General features: G+C 43.7%; 1 protein-coding gene across 1 annotated transcript in view; it reads left to right on the top strand.

The window, feature by feature from the left end:
• USP24 (ubiquitin specific peptidase 24) overlaps nt 1-14852 on the top strand; it is a 4679666-nt gene that overhangs the window by 2814686 nt on the left and 1850128 nt on the right. The gene's annotated exons all lie outside the window — the stretch shown is intronic.

Here is a 14852-nt window from a genome sequence, read left to right as displayed (position 1 = left end):
GTTGGATTTTGGATCTGCAACTGCTATTTGCCATTACCTCTGCAAGAAGGGTTTCTGAGTTGCAGGCCCTCCATAGCTGCTGTTCTTTTTCTATTTAATCTTCCAGATAGGGTATCTTTACATACTAATCCTTCCTTTATGCTCTAAAGTGGTTTTAAAAGTGTTTAAACCAACCAAAATATTGCCCATTTTTTTTATGCAAACTTTAAAAATAAAAAAAGATTTTTGCGAGGGCACATGATATTAATCCAGCGGTTGATATTATACAGGCATAAAGGAAAGGGTTCAGGCAGTGGGCTCTCCTGTTTGTTATTTGTTTCTTCAGTTTTTATGTCTAATTGGATTGGGTTTCAAATTGCTTTCTTTTTCTCCCATCATGGCATTTGCATTCCAGCTGTTTTGAGATCTCATTCCACATTCATCCTACTTCCTTTAGGGCTACTTCCTGGGGGTGGGCTTTTTGAGGGGGTTGGAGGCTAAAGATATTTTTTCAGTGCATACTTGAGTTACTAAGATATTTTCTCTAGGCATTTATTCTACCTTCCACCACTTTTTTGCCACTGCTATTTCTGCAGGGCATTTATTTAGCCTGCAGCTTTCTTTGCTTGCCATCCTCTTTTACCTTACTTCAGGGATTCTACTCAAGTGTAAGGCCAAGTGTAAGGGACCGCAGCAATGTGAGATGAAGAACATAGTACAGTTTTGTACTACCAGATAATAAGACTACATTGTTGCAGTCCACCAATTTACCTCTCTCCATCCTCCTTCTCCCTTCCCTCTGGGGTGGTTGGGTGGGTTGTAGTTGGGTATATAATTGTGTATATATTATATATATTTTATTTTTTAGGGTTAGTGGTTTTTTGTTTGTGTTTGCTGGTTTTGTTTTTTTTTCTTCTTCTTCTTCTTGACATCTGGGGCAAGAAAAGACTGGAGTGTGGATATGTGTACCCATGCATTACCTGACGCCCTGATGTCAGTCAAATGCGCCTTGATCGACGCCGCCCTTATTATTTTGATATTCGGCCGCCTGGAGGGGACCATGGATCACCCAAGGACTGACTGCAGCATGTGGATCTTTCTTCATCACATTTATGGTAGGTACAAAACTGTACTTTTCTTTCCAAGTGATGATCTTCATTTGGGGGTAGTGAGTAAAGTTTCTTGTTTTTCCACATTGGACTGTAATCTGTATTTGATGGAAGAACACACTTGAAATTTGAGTTGGACCTCTGTTTCTTTATTTCTTTGTCACACAGTGAAAATACGTTCTTGGAGATGGGGTTTTTTACTGCTAAACTGAACCATTTGTTTCATTTTACTCCTCTTTCTTCTTGTTTTCAGGAATTCAGCATCTGAAGAACTTTAGACGTTGAGATTTTCAGTTTTGTTTATGTAGGCAAAATAGCATATCAGAACTTCTTGCTGTAATTTTGCTTGTTTAGGGTTTGACTGACAACTGAAATCCTACATCTGCAGCAGACTCACTCGCACTTTACTCCTTCAGTCATGGGAGGCAGATTTTGAACAGGAGAAGCAAGAGAAGGAAAGGCAAATATTTTTGCTGCTGCTTTAGGTAACTTGTAGTATGGCCACATCAAAGGACTAATGTATTCGGGCAGATGCACAGACCTTGTTATAAAAGACCATCTTTGTTACTAAACAGATTCTCCCGTAGAACATCCTTTAGGCAACTATGTGTTACCACAGTTGAGTTTTTGTGTGTGTGTTGGCCGTTATAAGTATCGGTGTCTGAGACTCTTAATTTTGAAGAGGTCCATGATCTGTGGATATCACAAGTATGCTTTTATCATTAGTAATATTTTCCAACCTTGCACCCTTACTTTAGTGCAACATTCAAGCAAAGCATGTGTTTTTCATGCTACAGTGTCTGTTTCTTCAAAAACATTTGAGTATTAGTGTTGCCAACTCAACATGTGCCCAACCATTTGATAGCCCCCTTATTGCTGATCACTCACATATGGTTACCATCAAATGTTCCTCTAAGACACTGTTGGAGAAATGAGTCATGTCATTTAAAATTCCCCATTTCCATCCAGGCTGAGGCACTTAACCTTAATGTTTTTAAAGATGTTGAAAGCTTTTTCCTTTTATTTTTCTATTACTGAAGAGACTGGCAACCAGATAGAGTAATCCCTGCAGGAATAGTTTCTGGAGTTGAGAACTTCAGCATCCAGCTTTTAATCTCCTCAGATAAGGTAAACACAAATCTAAAGCTAGTAGAAATGGAGAGAAGTGCATATTCATCCTTCTCATTTGAGTTAGATGATTAAACACTCCTCTACCTGTAAGGGATTCTTGCATTAGTTTTGATGGACAAACTTTTTAGAAAGGGTAAAGTGTCCAAAAAACGAGTAGAAAATGAGCACATGAATTTTCCAAAGTCTCAACCAGAAATATTCTACCCATGTTTCTTTTGGAAGGGTAGATATTCATCATTAGATCACTACTGCAGTAGCCTAGGATGTCCTGACTGAAATCAGTGTTGCAGTATTCCAAGCAGATGTTTTTTTTTTTTTTTTTTGTTTAAACACCTTATTGAATTATGACATCTGTTTTCACCTCTAATGTCCAGCTGGGAAGTAAAAGCTTAAACCTTCCCAGGAGCATATATCTGTCGCAAGAATGTGCTTCTCTGCAGGCTTCAGTTGACTATCAGCTAGCACTCCATCAAAGTTGGGCAGATAAGTTCCTCACTGGAGATGACCTCCTCACTTTTAGTTTAGTAGAAAATTATTTGAATATTTTATTTTAGGGCACTTTGTTCCATTTGCCTGTTTCTCACAGTACTTTTATCTCAGTGTATAGTTTTTATGGCTTAACCTCTCTAAAGAAATTTTTGAGTAAGATTTCATTTTTCTTTTAAAATAGGGTTTTACCTTAGGATTTGTTTGAGTGGTTTCTAACAAATTTATTCCACAAAAAGTTTTTTTTTTCCTTTCAGAATTTGATAGACTATTTAAAGCTATGGTGAACTTTTATGATGCAGTATTCATGGCTGTAAGCCAGTCCTGAGTTCCTGTGAAGATTCCCTAATTTTTTGTTCAGCTTTAGTTATTTTTGGGAGGAAAGGAGTACTGCATGTACATTACTTCTGTGATAGACTTGGACAAAGCATGTTTACGGCTTGTGATTTAAAAAGGTATTTGGTGAAGTAAATATTTCAGTTTGGAGGTTTCTCTAACTCTTGATGGGTGCACTGTACATGAGGTGTTCCTTTCCTGACTAGGTCACAGACCAAGGTCCAACTAAGATTATCAACCATTCCTCAAGCCACAAAAAAAAAAAAAAACTATCTGTGCGGCATCAGTCTTAAGTTTGGCTCCCTCCGTTTTTCAGCTGCTGATGGATGACTCTGCTGTGGTTATCGGGTGATGTTTTTCGTGTTTCACTGTTGCAGTCATCACATTTGGGTTATCCCTGCCAGGGTAGCCCACAGTCGGCTCAAATACCAGAGGCTTAGTATTTCTGTGTCGGTTGCTGTCACTTCAGGACTGACGTCAGGTTGTCAGTAGTATAAAGTAAGCAGCCGACACCATTACATCAGTCTTTCTTGCCGCGGAGCCCGAGCAGAAGCAGTTCAAATGAGTGCTGGTCGGCTGCTACCTGAGTTTTCATTTTCCGAATTGAAGTTGAAGCCTTCTAAAGCTAAGTACCCCGTTGGGGATCCTTTTTTCGTGCTCTAACTGATGTCAGAAAAAGTTAACAATTGTCTCGCCTGTGGAAAGCTAATACCACACCGAGACTTTCATTCTTACTGTGTCACTTGCTTACTCCCAGACCACAACGTCCCCCGCTGTCACTTTTGTGCTTTGTTCAGTGCCAGAACTATACATCGTCAGGCCCTTATTGTAGCTAGATACTTTTGCTCCCTGTCCTCTATTTCCGATATGGCTTTGGTAACCCATCCATCAGCAGATCTTCCAAAAAAACGTAAGGATAAAGACAGAGACAGACCACACAGGTCCAAACCTACCGATGACGCTTCCGTTAAGCTAGTCGTCACTTCTCTGGTCCTCAATGAGGCGCTTTCGCAGCCCCTGATGCCCACTTCTGTGGATTCGCAGGCCACTACCTAGACCCTTTCGGAGTCCGGTATGCCACAAAACTTTTCATCGACTAAGGATCCTGCGGTTGTCTCTACCTTGGATGGGTCCAGAGCCGCTGAGCAGGCACCAGCTTCCGCGGACGTACTTCGCACTACCGATTTTCAACACAAACCAACAACTTATTTCGTACCTACTGTTCTTTCGAAAACTACTGAGTTTCTAACGCCCAGGGTACGAACCACACCTAAGAAACTGACTACTCCATCTCAGGCCCCTGCTTCCTTGCCTCAGTCTCAAATGCTTAAAATGGCGGAAGACCTTATAATGCTGATCAGGGGAGAGTCTGATGCCTCTGAATATGAAGACATGCAAGCCCTCTCTGCTTATGAAGATTCTGATGCAGAGGAATCCATTCCTTCAGCCTCTCCACCCGAGGATTTTTCCTTTGGGAAAACCCTTTATACTTTAAGGGAGCATTCCCAGTGGGAATGTCAGGACTACCCTCAGTCTAAAAAGAGACTAAGGGAATTCTTAGATCTTCCACAGCACAGACCCTTGGGCATTCCTCCTGTCCTGGATGTTGTGAATGTTTTCATGGAATCTAGTTTGACTCCTGACACCCTCCCTCCTGCTCTCAGGAAACCTGATGGGTATTACAGAGTCCCCGACTCTCAGAAATGTATTTTCAAAAATCCTACTGCTGACCCTGAGGTTATCTCCCAAGGGCCTAAAGGAATTAAAGCAACTTCTGCTAAGAATCCCACCCCCTTAGATAGGGATTCCCGTGCATTAGACAGATGGGGCAAAAAAGTAGACACCTCTGCTACTCTTGCTATTGGAACACTAAATTGTCAGTTCCATATGCAAAAATTTCAGCAGCATACCATGGAACTCCTCAAACAAAAAATTGGATCTTTTCCTGCTTGTGCAGAAAATAGAGTTACAAGAGTTAATGCATTCTGCAAATCAAGTAACTAAGCACACCTTACACTGTGGTTTTGATGCCCTAGAAGCATCTTGCATGGCAACAGCCACCGGTTCTGTCCTTAGAAGGCATGCTTGGCTTAAGGAACAGCCCTTGCTGGGCCATGTCAGATCTAAACTATTGGATGCACCATTGCACAAAGACAAATTATTTGGCACTAAGGCATAGGAGGTCTTAAAAAAGATGGAAGAAAAAGCTAAATCTTTGCAGACGGTTAAGAATTTCCTGCAGGTCCAGCCACACAGGTTCAGTAGGCATTGCTCCTCCAAGCACTGGTCCTTTCCTGCCCCTCCAAGTCAGTTCAGCCCAGACCCCAGGGTAGCAGATCCTCAAACAGCCGCCACAGGGGATGCAGAGATCAAAGCAATGGAGTACCTCCACTTCTAAACCAAGAAGTGCAAAGCCACCCCCTCATGGTAAGAACTCACAATGATCCTACACTTCCACCCCCTCCCTCTGCCCACCTGCACTTACCCCTGGGAGGAAAAAACTCCTTCCACACAAGCACCTGGGCCACCATTACCAACAAACGCTGGGTCCTCAAATAGTGTCCCAGGGATACAGATTTTCTTTCCACACACTACCAACCCCAAAAGGGTTCCCAGATCTTCCTCCAAACCAGTGGGCAGAAGCCATAAAGCAAGTCCTTTCCCTGCTCTCTATGGGGGCAATAGAGCACATTCCTGCAGAATAGCTAGGTCAAGGTTTTTACTCCAGGCTCTTCCTGGTACCCAGAAAAGAGGGCACCTGGCACCCCATCCTCGATCTGTCCATGCTGTACACCTTCCTGGTGATACCAAAATTCAAAATGCTCACCCTCCAGCAACTACTACCTATGCTCTCCAAGGATGCTAGGCTAGCCCCCCTAGACCTAAAAGAGGCCTACCTACACATCCCAGTCAGGGAATCATGCTGGAAATGTCTACGTTTCAGTGCAGCATAACTGCACTTTCAGGTCTCTGCACTTCCCTTTGGCTTATCTACTGCTCCCAGAGTTTTCACAAAATGTCTGGCTCCCGCCATTGCTTTTTACAGGCAAAGAAATATTCAAATTTACCCATACTTAAACAACTGCCTAATTCAGGCAGACAAGAAAAACTGCTCAAGCACCTGCCCTTTGTAAAGGACCTACTAACCTCCCTCGGGTACACTATCAATGAAAGGAAATCCAAACTAGTACCCACCCAAAAAATTATATTCCTGGGAGCTAGCCTGGACACAGCATCCCAAATGGCATTCCTTACACCAGAAAAGCAAAATTACCTGACAGCCTATTTCTCTCAACTAGCCACCAGACCCCAGTTATCCACAAGGAAAATCCTGCAAGCTGTGGGGTTCATGGCATCTTACATTCTACTCATTCTGTATGCCAGACTGCATATGAGGAAACTTCAGTGGTACCTAAAAAGCCTTTGGTGTCAACACTGTCAAGACCTGGAAACTCATCTACCAATGATACCTTGTCTAAGGAAAGATTTTCTTTGGCGGGCAGCAGCATGCTACCACAGCAAGGGTCTACCCTTCTCACAAACCCATGCCACCCAGACCCTCACCACAGACGCATCAGACTATGCCTGGGGTGCACACCTGGATGGCAGGTGAATACAGGGCCAATGGAGCCCACATCAAATACGTCTGCACATCAACCAAAAAGAGATGTTAGCTGTCCAGCACACATTGACAGCTTTCAGACCCCTTCTCTCCCCAGGGGCTCTACTGATCAAAACAGACAACACCATTGTGATGTGGTGTATCAACAAGCAGGGAGGGACTCACTCCTACCCTCTGTGCAGGCTAGCCATGACACTTTGGCACACAGCCCCAGCCATGCAACTACACCTGTTAGCACAATTCCTGCCAGGCTCTCTAAACTCTCTGGCAGACAACTTAAGCAGAAATCTTCTGGACCCACATGAGTAGCAGCTAGACCAAAGAACCTTCACTCTTATAACTCAGAAATGGGGCACCTAAAAAGGTTGAACTCTTTGCTTCCCACTCCAACCATCAGCAAAGCAAGCTCTGCACCAGGGACCATCACTGCAGGGCCTGGAAAGTGGATGCTCTATCCTTTCAGTAGGTCAACCTCTTGGTCTGTGCAGTTTCCCCACTACCTCTCATTACCAGGATACTGCTCAAAATCAGGGAGGAATAAACGAGGGCAATCCTGATTGCCCCAGACTGGCCACGCCAGCACTGGTACCCACTGCTGCGCAGTCTGTCACCTCTGCCACCATGGCATCTCCCTTAGATCCCAACACTCCTGACCCAGAGGGAAGGAGTAGTCATGCATCCCCAATTGAGACCCTCAATTTGGCAGCCTGGCTTATTCCCTGACTACTGCACAAGCTACCAGTCTCAGTAAACATGTTCTAGATGTTATACGTGAGGCCAGATGCCCTAGTACTAGAAAGTCTTATGCTGACAAATGGAAAAGATTCTGCACCTGGAGCCAGGCTAAGGGAGCTGATACGGCACAGCCCTCCCTACCTCTCATTCTGGATTACCTAGCTGACCTAATACACAGTGGTCTATCATTTTCCTGTATTCAAATTCATACCTCTGCTCATTTCAGCACTGAGCAACCTCTTTTCTCACACCCTCTCATCAAACAGTTCCTAAGAGGGTCTAACAACTTGAGGCCGCCCAGAAGAGCACCTACGCTCACCCTGCCCACCTTTGAACCAGCAACTTCAGCAGAGTTAAGGTTTCTCTCATGGAAGACAGCCTTGCTTCTTGCCATCACTTCAGCAAGAAGAGTATCCGAGCTACAAGCACTAAGGGCTGTAAGCCCTTCATCATTTTCCTTGCTGATAGGGTCTCCCTCAGGACTAACCCATCCTTCATGCCAAAAGTGGTGTCCAGTGTGGCGCTCAACCAATCCATTCATTTGCCCACCTTTTTCCCCAACCCACAAAACAAGGGGGAAAGGATACTGCACTCTGTAGATGTGCACAGACTGCTCAGATTCTATCTAGACAGTCTAAATCATTCAGAAAGACTGATCAGTTGATAGCCAGCTTTGCTGCAGGAGCAGAGGGCAATGCCATATCCAAACAAACCATTTCCAAATGGATAGCACCCAGCATCCATTTCTGCTACAAGCACCACGAGAAACCTCCCCCTAAGGGGGGCAGGACACACACTACCAGAGCAACCTTCACCTCTGCAGCTTTCCTCAGAGGAGTCCCCACCAGGGACATCCTGGAAGCTGTATAACATGGACATCAGTTCATACCTTCACCAAGCATTACCACCTGCCCATCTTCTCCAAATCCAGGGCAGGCTTTATCACTGCAGTCTTGCAGAGCATCCTAGCCAACCCCCAGTCTTCTTGACTGCCTCCACCCTTTTGTTCAGCTTTGGGAATCAACCCAGATATGATGACTGCAACAGTGAAACACTAAGAACATAGTACAGTTGTGTACACTTAACCATAAATGTAGATGTTTGAGTGTATTCACTGTTGCAGTCCTGGTTTCCCTCCCTCCATCCCCCTTTCTCTCTCTCTCTCGCTCTCCTTACAAAGAACTTTTGGTGTTTACTTTCTACTGGTGGGGTTCTTCCACCATAACGTAGCTCCCAATTGGGGGCTCCTGACAGGGCTAGAAAAACTGATGTAATGGCGTTGGCTGGCTGCTTTTATATCACTAACAACCTGATATCAGTCCTGGAGCGACGGCAACCATCACTGAAATACTAAGCCTCTGGTATTCGAGCCTATTGAGGGCTACCCTGTCAAGGATAACCCAAATGTGATGACTGCAAAAGTGAATACACTCGAACATCTACATTTATGGTAAGTGTACACAACTGTACTTTCCTCAGTCCACTTATCTTTTTCCCTAGTCCCTTGGGTGTTTCTCTTCAAGATGTCACTATGGACAAGGTCTCCAGTACGTCTTCTGTAGCTGTAACTTACCTTTGTCTGGAAAGGTGTAGAGCCTCATCTGCAGGTTTTGAAGACGATACCAGGGGATGCGTCTTTGCAGTTCTACACAGAACTTCTTCCCCAGTGTAGGGACTATCTGCTGAGGCGCACTTTGTCTGCAAGGTTTCCTAGGAAGAGAAGGTACAAGTCCAGACATTTTTCCATTCCAAAAGTCGATAACTGGCTTGGTCTGGCAAAAGGATTGTTGTCTTCGCATGATTATCCTCCTCAGAAAAAAGGGGGAAAAATTCCTCCCTTTCAGATTCTGATTCCCAGTCTGGTGGACGGGATTTAGACTGGTGGTATTTCTCATATTGCCTCCCTTTAAGAGGGAGATTCTGACTCTGAAGAGAGCCTTTCTTCAGATTCCCCTCTTGAAGAATGGTAATTTTCTCATACTGTTTCTAGTGTGCCAGATTTTTTTTTTAATAAGAGCAAAAGACATGTCTGTATCTCAACAAAGATACTTAATACATTTAGTTTTTCCTCAGCCTGCACCTGTTTGACAGCCTTAGAGGCTGTTTTTTTGTAATCCTACACTTTTCCTGATAATTAGCCATCTGTTTTTAAAAAGTTTGATAAGATGTATAAAGTGCCCCTGTTTTTTGATAAGTTGTATAAATTTCCCCTCTTTTTTTCCTAACTCCAGGGAAGATCTTGCAGTAATTTATTTGTCAAAGTCCACTTCTACTAAGCAACTTTTAGCAGTTAGTCTTACCCCTTCTGACAAGTTTTGGGAAGGGTTTTAGAAAGGTTTAGTAAAAAAAGTTTATTCATCTGCCCTGGCATTCACAATTATTAATTGTCAGGCACACTTCTTAAGTTTTTACTTGCTTCTTAAGATGATATAAAAATATAGTTGCTGACCTCTTCAGATACTAAAGCTTCATTATGGTCTTCGGCATCTGTTATTTCCCAGGTAATCAAACATTATTTGAAATGTGCTTATAACATTGTTTATGGTGTTTCCAGAGCTGCTGCCACTGGCTCTGTTTTCAGAAGAGTTGCTTGTTTGCAGTCTCGTAATTTACCAGAGTATATTGCATCTGAATAAATTCTCTCCTAGATAAAGATATGTTATTTGGTCCTTCCCAATGGAAATCTTTAAATGGGTTTGATGAAGAGGAAAGTTAATTCAAGGGGTTGCCCAGGTTTCTCAGCCTTCCTTTACAAAATAGAATAGAATTTTTTTTTTTCCAGTTTAGGTTCACCATTCTGGGAACAGAACAAAATTTCAAAAATCAGTGACAGAGTTACAAAGAAGAAAGGGGGATCCTCCAGGGAAAACCTGAAAAATCAGACTTGACTACATGCCCCCTTGGGATTTTCCCTTCCCCTCCCCAGCAGTCTTGTAAGTCTATCCTAGTGTTTGTCTTTACTACATGGCACCAGATATCCTCACACAGCTGTGTTTTGAAAATCATTCTAAGTCAATACAGCTGACAGTGGGTCTCCCTTACTTACAAGATATCTCATAACATCTTCCAGATCAAATTGGCCTGTTTTCTCTTTTTCTGACTCCGGTAGAACCTACTTCCCCATATCAAGCAGGGAAAGGCTTTTATTCAAGAATTTTTCCTGGAGCCGAAGGAAGGAAGGAACCTGGACACCTGTCCTAGATGTATGTTATAAACTTCACATCATAATTCCAAAATTCAAAATGCTTTCTCTCTCATTACTATCATTATTATTATTAGTCTCTGTTACAGCTCATTCCTCCTTTCAGTTTTTTGCTAAGACTGTATTTAAGAGATCTTTATAGATGTTCTTCGTGTTCCACTGTTGCAGTCATTACATTTGGGTTATCTGCTTGCAGGTAGCCCTCAGTCGGCCTGATAAACAAAGTCTTGGGTCCTGCGTCGGTTGCTGTTTCTTCTTCCCTGACTTCGGGTCGTCAGGGGTATAAAACATGCAGCCGATGTCATTACATCAGACTTTCTTGCCGTGCAGTGCCCGAAGCAGAAGCAGTTCACAAGTGCCAGTCGGCCTTTCTTGAAATTTTCGTTTTCGAGTTTCAGAACTGAAGTCTTCAACTAAAAGCTAAGTACCCCATTGGGGAAACTTTTTCTTGCTCTAAACAGAAAATTATGTTGACTCCTGATTGTGCTGAAAATAAGGATTTGCAGGATTTTATGCATTCTGCTGAACAAGTTGGTAAACATATATTGTAATGTGGTTTTGATTCACTAGAGGCATCTTGCAGGGCTGCGGTAACTGGGTCTGTACTTAGAAGGCATGCTTGGCTTAAGGAGCAATCCTTGCCAGATCATGTTAAAGTGAAATTACTGGATGCTCCCTTAAAAAAGGGCCACCTGTTTGGCAACAATGCAGAAGAAGTTCTTAAAAAGATGGAGGAAAAAGCTAAATCTATGTAAACTGTTAAAAGACTTATTAAAAGTACAACCTCCAAGATTTAGTAGGCATTGGTCTTCTAAGAATTGGTCCTTTCCTGCCTCTTCCAGACCTTCTCAGTCCAAACCCAGATCCAGCAGAGCACCCAGGCTTCAGTCCCAGGGGACGCACAGGACTAAGCAGTGGGGGGGCCTCCACTTCCAAATTTGGGAGTAATAAAACTCCCCCCATGGTAAACTGTCTCAATGACTTCTTTTTAAAACTTCCAAGCACTTCTCAACTGACTGCCGATTTGGGGGGAAAGATTGCACTTCATGCAAAGAACTGGGGACTCATTACCCAGGGCAAATGGGTTTTAATTATAGTGTCCCAAGGATACAGATTTCACTTCCACATGTCACCAACTCCAAGCTGATGGCCTGATCTACCTCCAAAGCAGTGGGCAAAGGCCCAAAAGCAAGTATACACTCTATTAAGCATAGGGGCTATTCAGTTGGAACCAGAAGGGAAAAAGGGACAAGGTTTCTACTCGAGATTTTTCCTGGTACCCAGAAAAGACATTTCATGGCGTCCTATCCCGGACCTGCCTACTCTAAACACCTTTTTTGGTGATTCCAAAATTCAAGATGCTGACTCCACCAGTTGCTTCCTATGATAAGCAAAGATGCCTGGTTGACAACACTAAATTTAAAGTAAGCATACCTGCACATCCCAATCAGGGAATCTTGCAGAAGATACTTACGCTTCAAAGCAGGCTACACACACTGTCAGTTCTCTGCACTGCCCTTTGGCTTATCTACTGCGTCCAGGGTACTCACAAAGTGCCTGGCTCCAGTCATTGAATTTTGCAGGCAAAGAAATATTCAAATATACCAATACCTGGACGATTGTCTAACTGAGGCAGAAAACCAGGACATACTTTTGAATCGTCTGGCTTTTGTACAGAGGGTGCTAACCTGTCTGGGGTACACCATAAACGAAAAGAAATTACACCTGGGACCTTGTCAACAAATTACATTCCTGGAAGCAAGCTTGAATACAACTTCCCAGATGGCTTTCCTCATGCCAGAGAAACAAATTCACTTGACAACCTACTTCAAACAAGTGGTCACAAAATCCCTGCTATCTGCAAGGCAAATACTACAAGCCTTGGGGTTCATGGCCGCCTGCATTCTTCTAATTCCATATTCAAGATTGCATACGAGGAAACTACAGTGGTATCTAAAAAGCTTATGGTGTCAACATTCTCAGGATCTAGAAGCAATGATTCCTGTCATTCCTTGTCTACGTCTAGAGTTCCTTTGGTGGGCAGAGGCCTGCCACCAAAACAAGGGACTACCATTCACACTACCCCCTGCCGCCCAAACCCTAACAACAGACACATCAGACTATGCATGGGGGGGGGGGCACCTGGCAGGGAAGTGCATTCAGGGCAAATGGAACCCAATTCAAATGCACCTTCACAAAAATCATAAAGAAATGTTAGCTGTACAGAATGCTCTGACAGCCTTCAAGGACCGCATTCTTCCAGGACAATTAATGGTAAAGACGGACAACACCACTGTTATGTGGTACATAAGCAGGGGGGGGCACACATTCTTACCCCCTCTGCAGACTAGCCATGGCATTGTGGAACACAGCCTTGAGCTACCAAGCACATCTACAAGCTCATTTCCTGCCAGGAAAACTAAATGCACTGGCAGATGGACTACGCAGAACCCTCATGGACCCACACGAGTGGAAACTGGAGCCAAGGATTTTCAACATGTTGCCAAGTAAATGGGGGAGCCCAGATATAGACCTGTTTGCCTCCCCCCAGAACTATCAATTGGAAAAATTTTGTGCAAGGACTCCCCACAGACGAGCTTGGAAAGTAGATGTTCTGTCCTTCAGCTGGAAAAACCTATCAGTTTTTGCCTTTCCTCCTCTGCTCTCCAAAGTAGTACTACAGATCAAACAAGACAAACCAAGGATGATTTTGATTGCACCAGCCTGACCATGCCAGCACTGGTACCCCCTCCTGCGCAGTGTGTCACTGTTGGCCCCATGGCACCTGCCTCAGACTCCCTACCCTGCTGTCTCAGCAGGAAAACCAGATTCTGCACCCTTAGCTTCAAACACTAAACCTAGCAGCCTGGCTAATTACCTAAGCTCTCCTTTACTATCCCTCAGTAAACCAGTGATGGATGTCATTTTAGAGGCAAGGAGGCCTAGTACTAAAAAATCTTATGCTGAAAAATGGAAAAGATTATGTGCCTGGAACCAGTCTCAAGGGATGAGCACAGCAGTGCTCAATTTACCTTAGATTTTACAATACTTAACTGAGATGCTTCACAAGGGCCTGTCTTTTTCCTCAATAAAAATTCACGCCTCAGCCATTTCAGCTCATTATAACACAGAACCTCCCCTCTTCTCTCTTACACTGCTCAAGCAGTTCCTCAGAGGGGCCAAAAAATTTAAGACCACCCAGGAGAGTTCCAAATCCAACCTGGGACCTTAACTTTGTATTGGAGAAACTCACCCTTCCTCCTTTCGAGCCAGCTGCTACTGCAGATTTAAAATTCCTTTCTTGGAAAATGGCTTCCCTTTTAGCCATCACTTCAGCAAGAACGGAATCTAAATTACAGGCCCTTATGGCAGTGGAGCCTTTCATCATCTTTCATGCGGACAAGGTGTCCCTCAGGACCAATCCCTCTTTCATGCCAAAGATGGTATCCAGTGTGGCCTTTAATCAGTCCATTCATTTGTCTACCTTCTTTCCTTATCCACAGAACAAAGGGAAACTGATACTGCCCTCCTTAGATGTGCACAGACAACTTGCATTCTACTTGGACAGGTCTAAACCTCAAAGGAAATCTGAACAACTGCTGGTGGCATTTGCAGAAGGGACAGAAGGGAAGGCTATTTCAAAGCAAACTATCGCGAAATGGATAGGCCATTGCATTCACTTCTGCTATAAGCACCATGGGAAACCTATCCCACAGGGGATCTGATCCCACTCTGCCAGGGCTGCATCTACCTGTACAGCCTTTCTCAGAGGCATACCTACCAGGGACATCCTAGAAGCTGCTACCAGTTTTGCAGGGCCTTATAGCTGGTTCTAATGCTATCTAAATTCCTTCTCCCATCCTTAGCTTTGGGAATCTACCCAAATGTAATGACTGCAACAGTGAAACACGAAGAACATAGTACAGCTGTGTACACTTACCATAAATGTAGATGTCCGAGTGTATTCACTGTTGCAGTCCTGGTTACATTCCCTCCAGCCCCCTGACTTCATTTGGCTATACCTCTTCTCTCCTTTATATTGCTTAAAAGCTTTTTGGTGTATTTGCTTTTTTGTTTGAGGTATAACCTTGTATATTTATAGATTTAATTGCTTCCCCTTAGGGGGGCACCTGACATCTGGGGCAAGAAAAACTGATGTAATGACGTCGGCTGCATGTTTTATACCCCTGACAACCTGACGTCATGGAAGAAGAGACAGCAACCGACGCAGGACCCAAGACTTTGTTAATCG

This window comes from Protopterus annectens, chromosome 10.part0 (genome assembly GCF_019279795.1).
Source record: "Protopterus annectens isolate FY-2018-M chromosome 10.part0, PAN1.0, whole genome shotgun sequence".
In the NCBI taxonomy this organism is placed as follows: Eukaryota; Metazoa; Chordata; order Ceratodontiformes; family Protopteridae; genus Protopterus; species Protopterus annectens.
The sequence above is the reverse complement of the archived record's forward strand: the minus strand, read 5'-3'. Positions and strand labels throughout refer to the sequence as shown.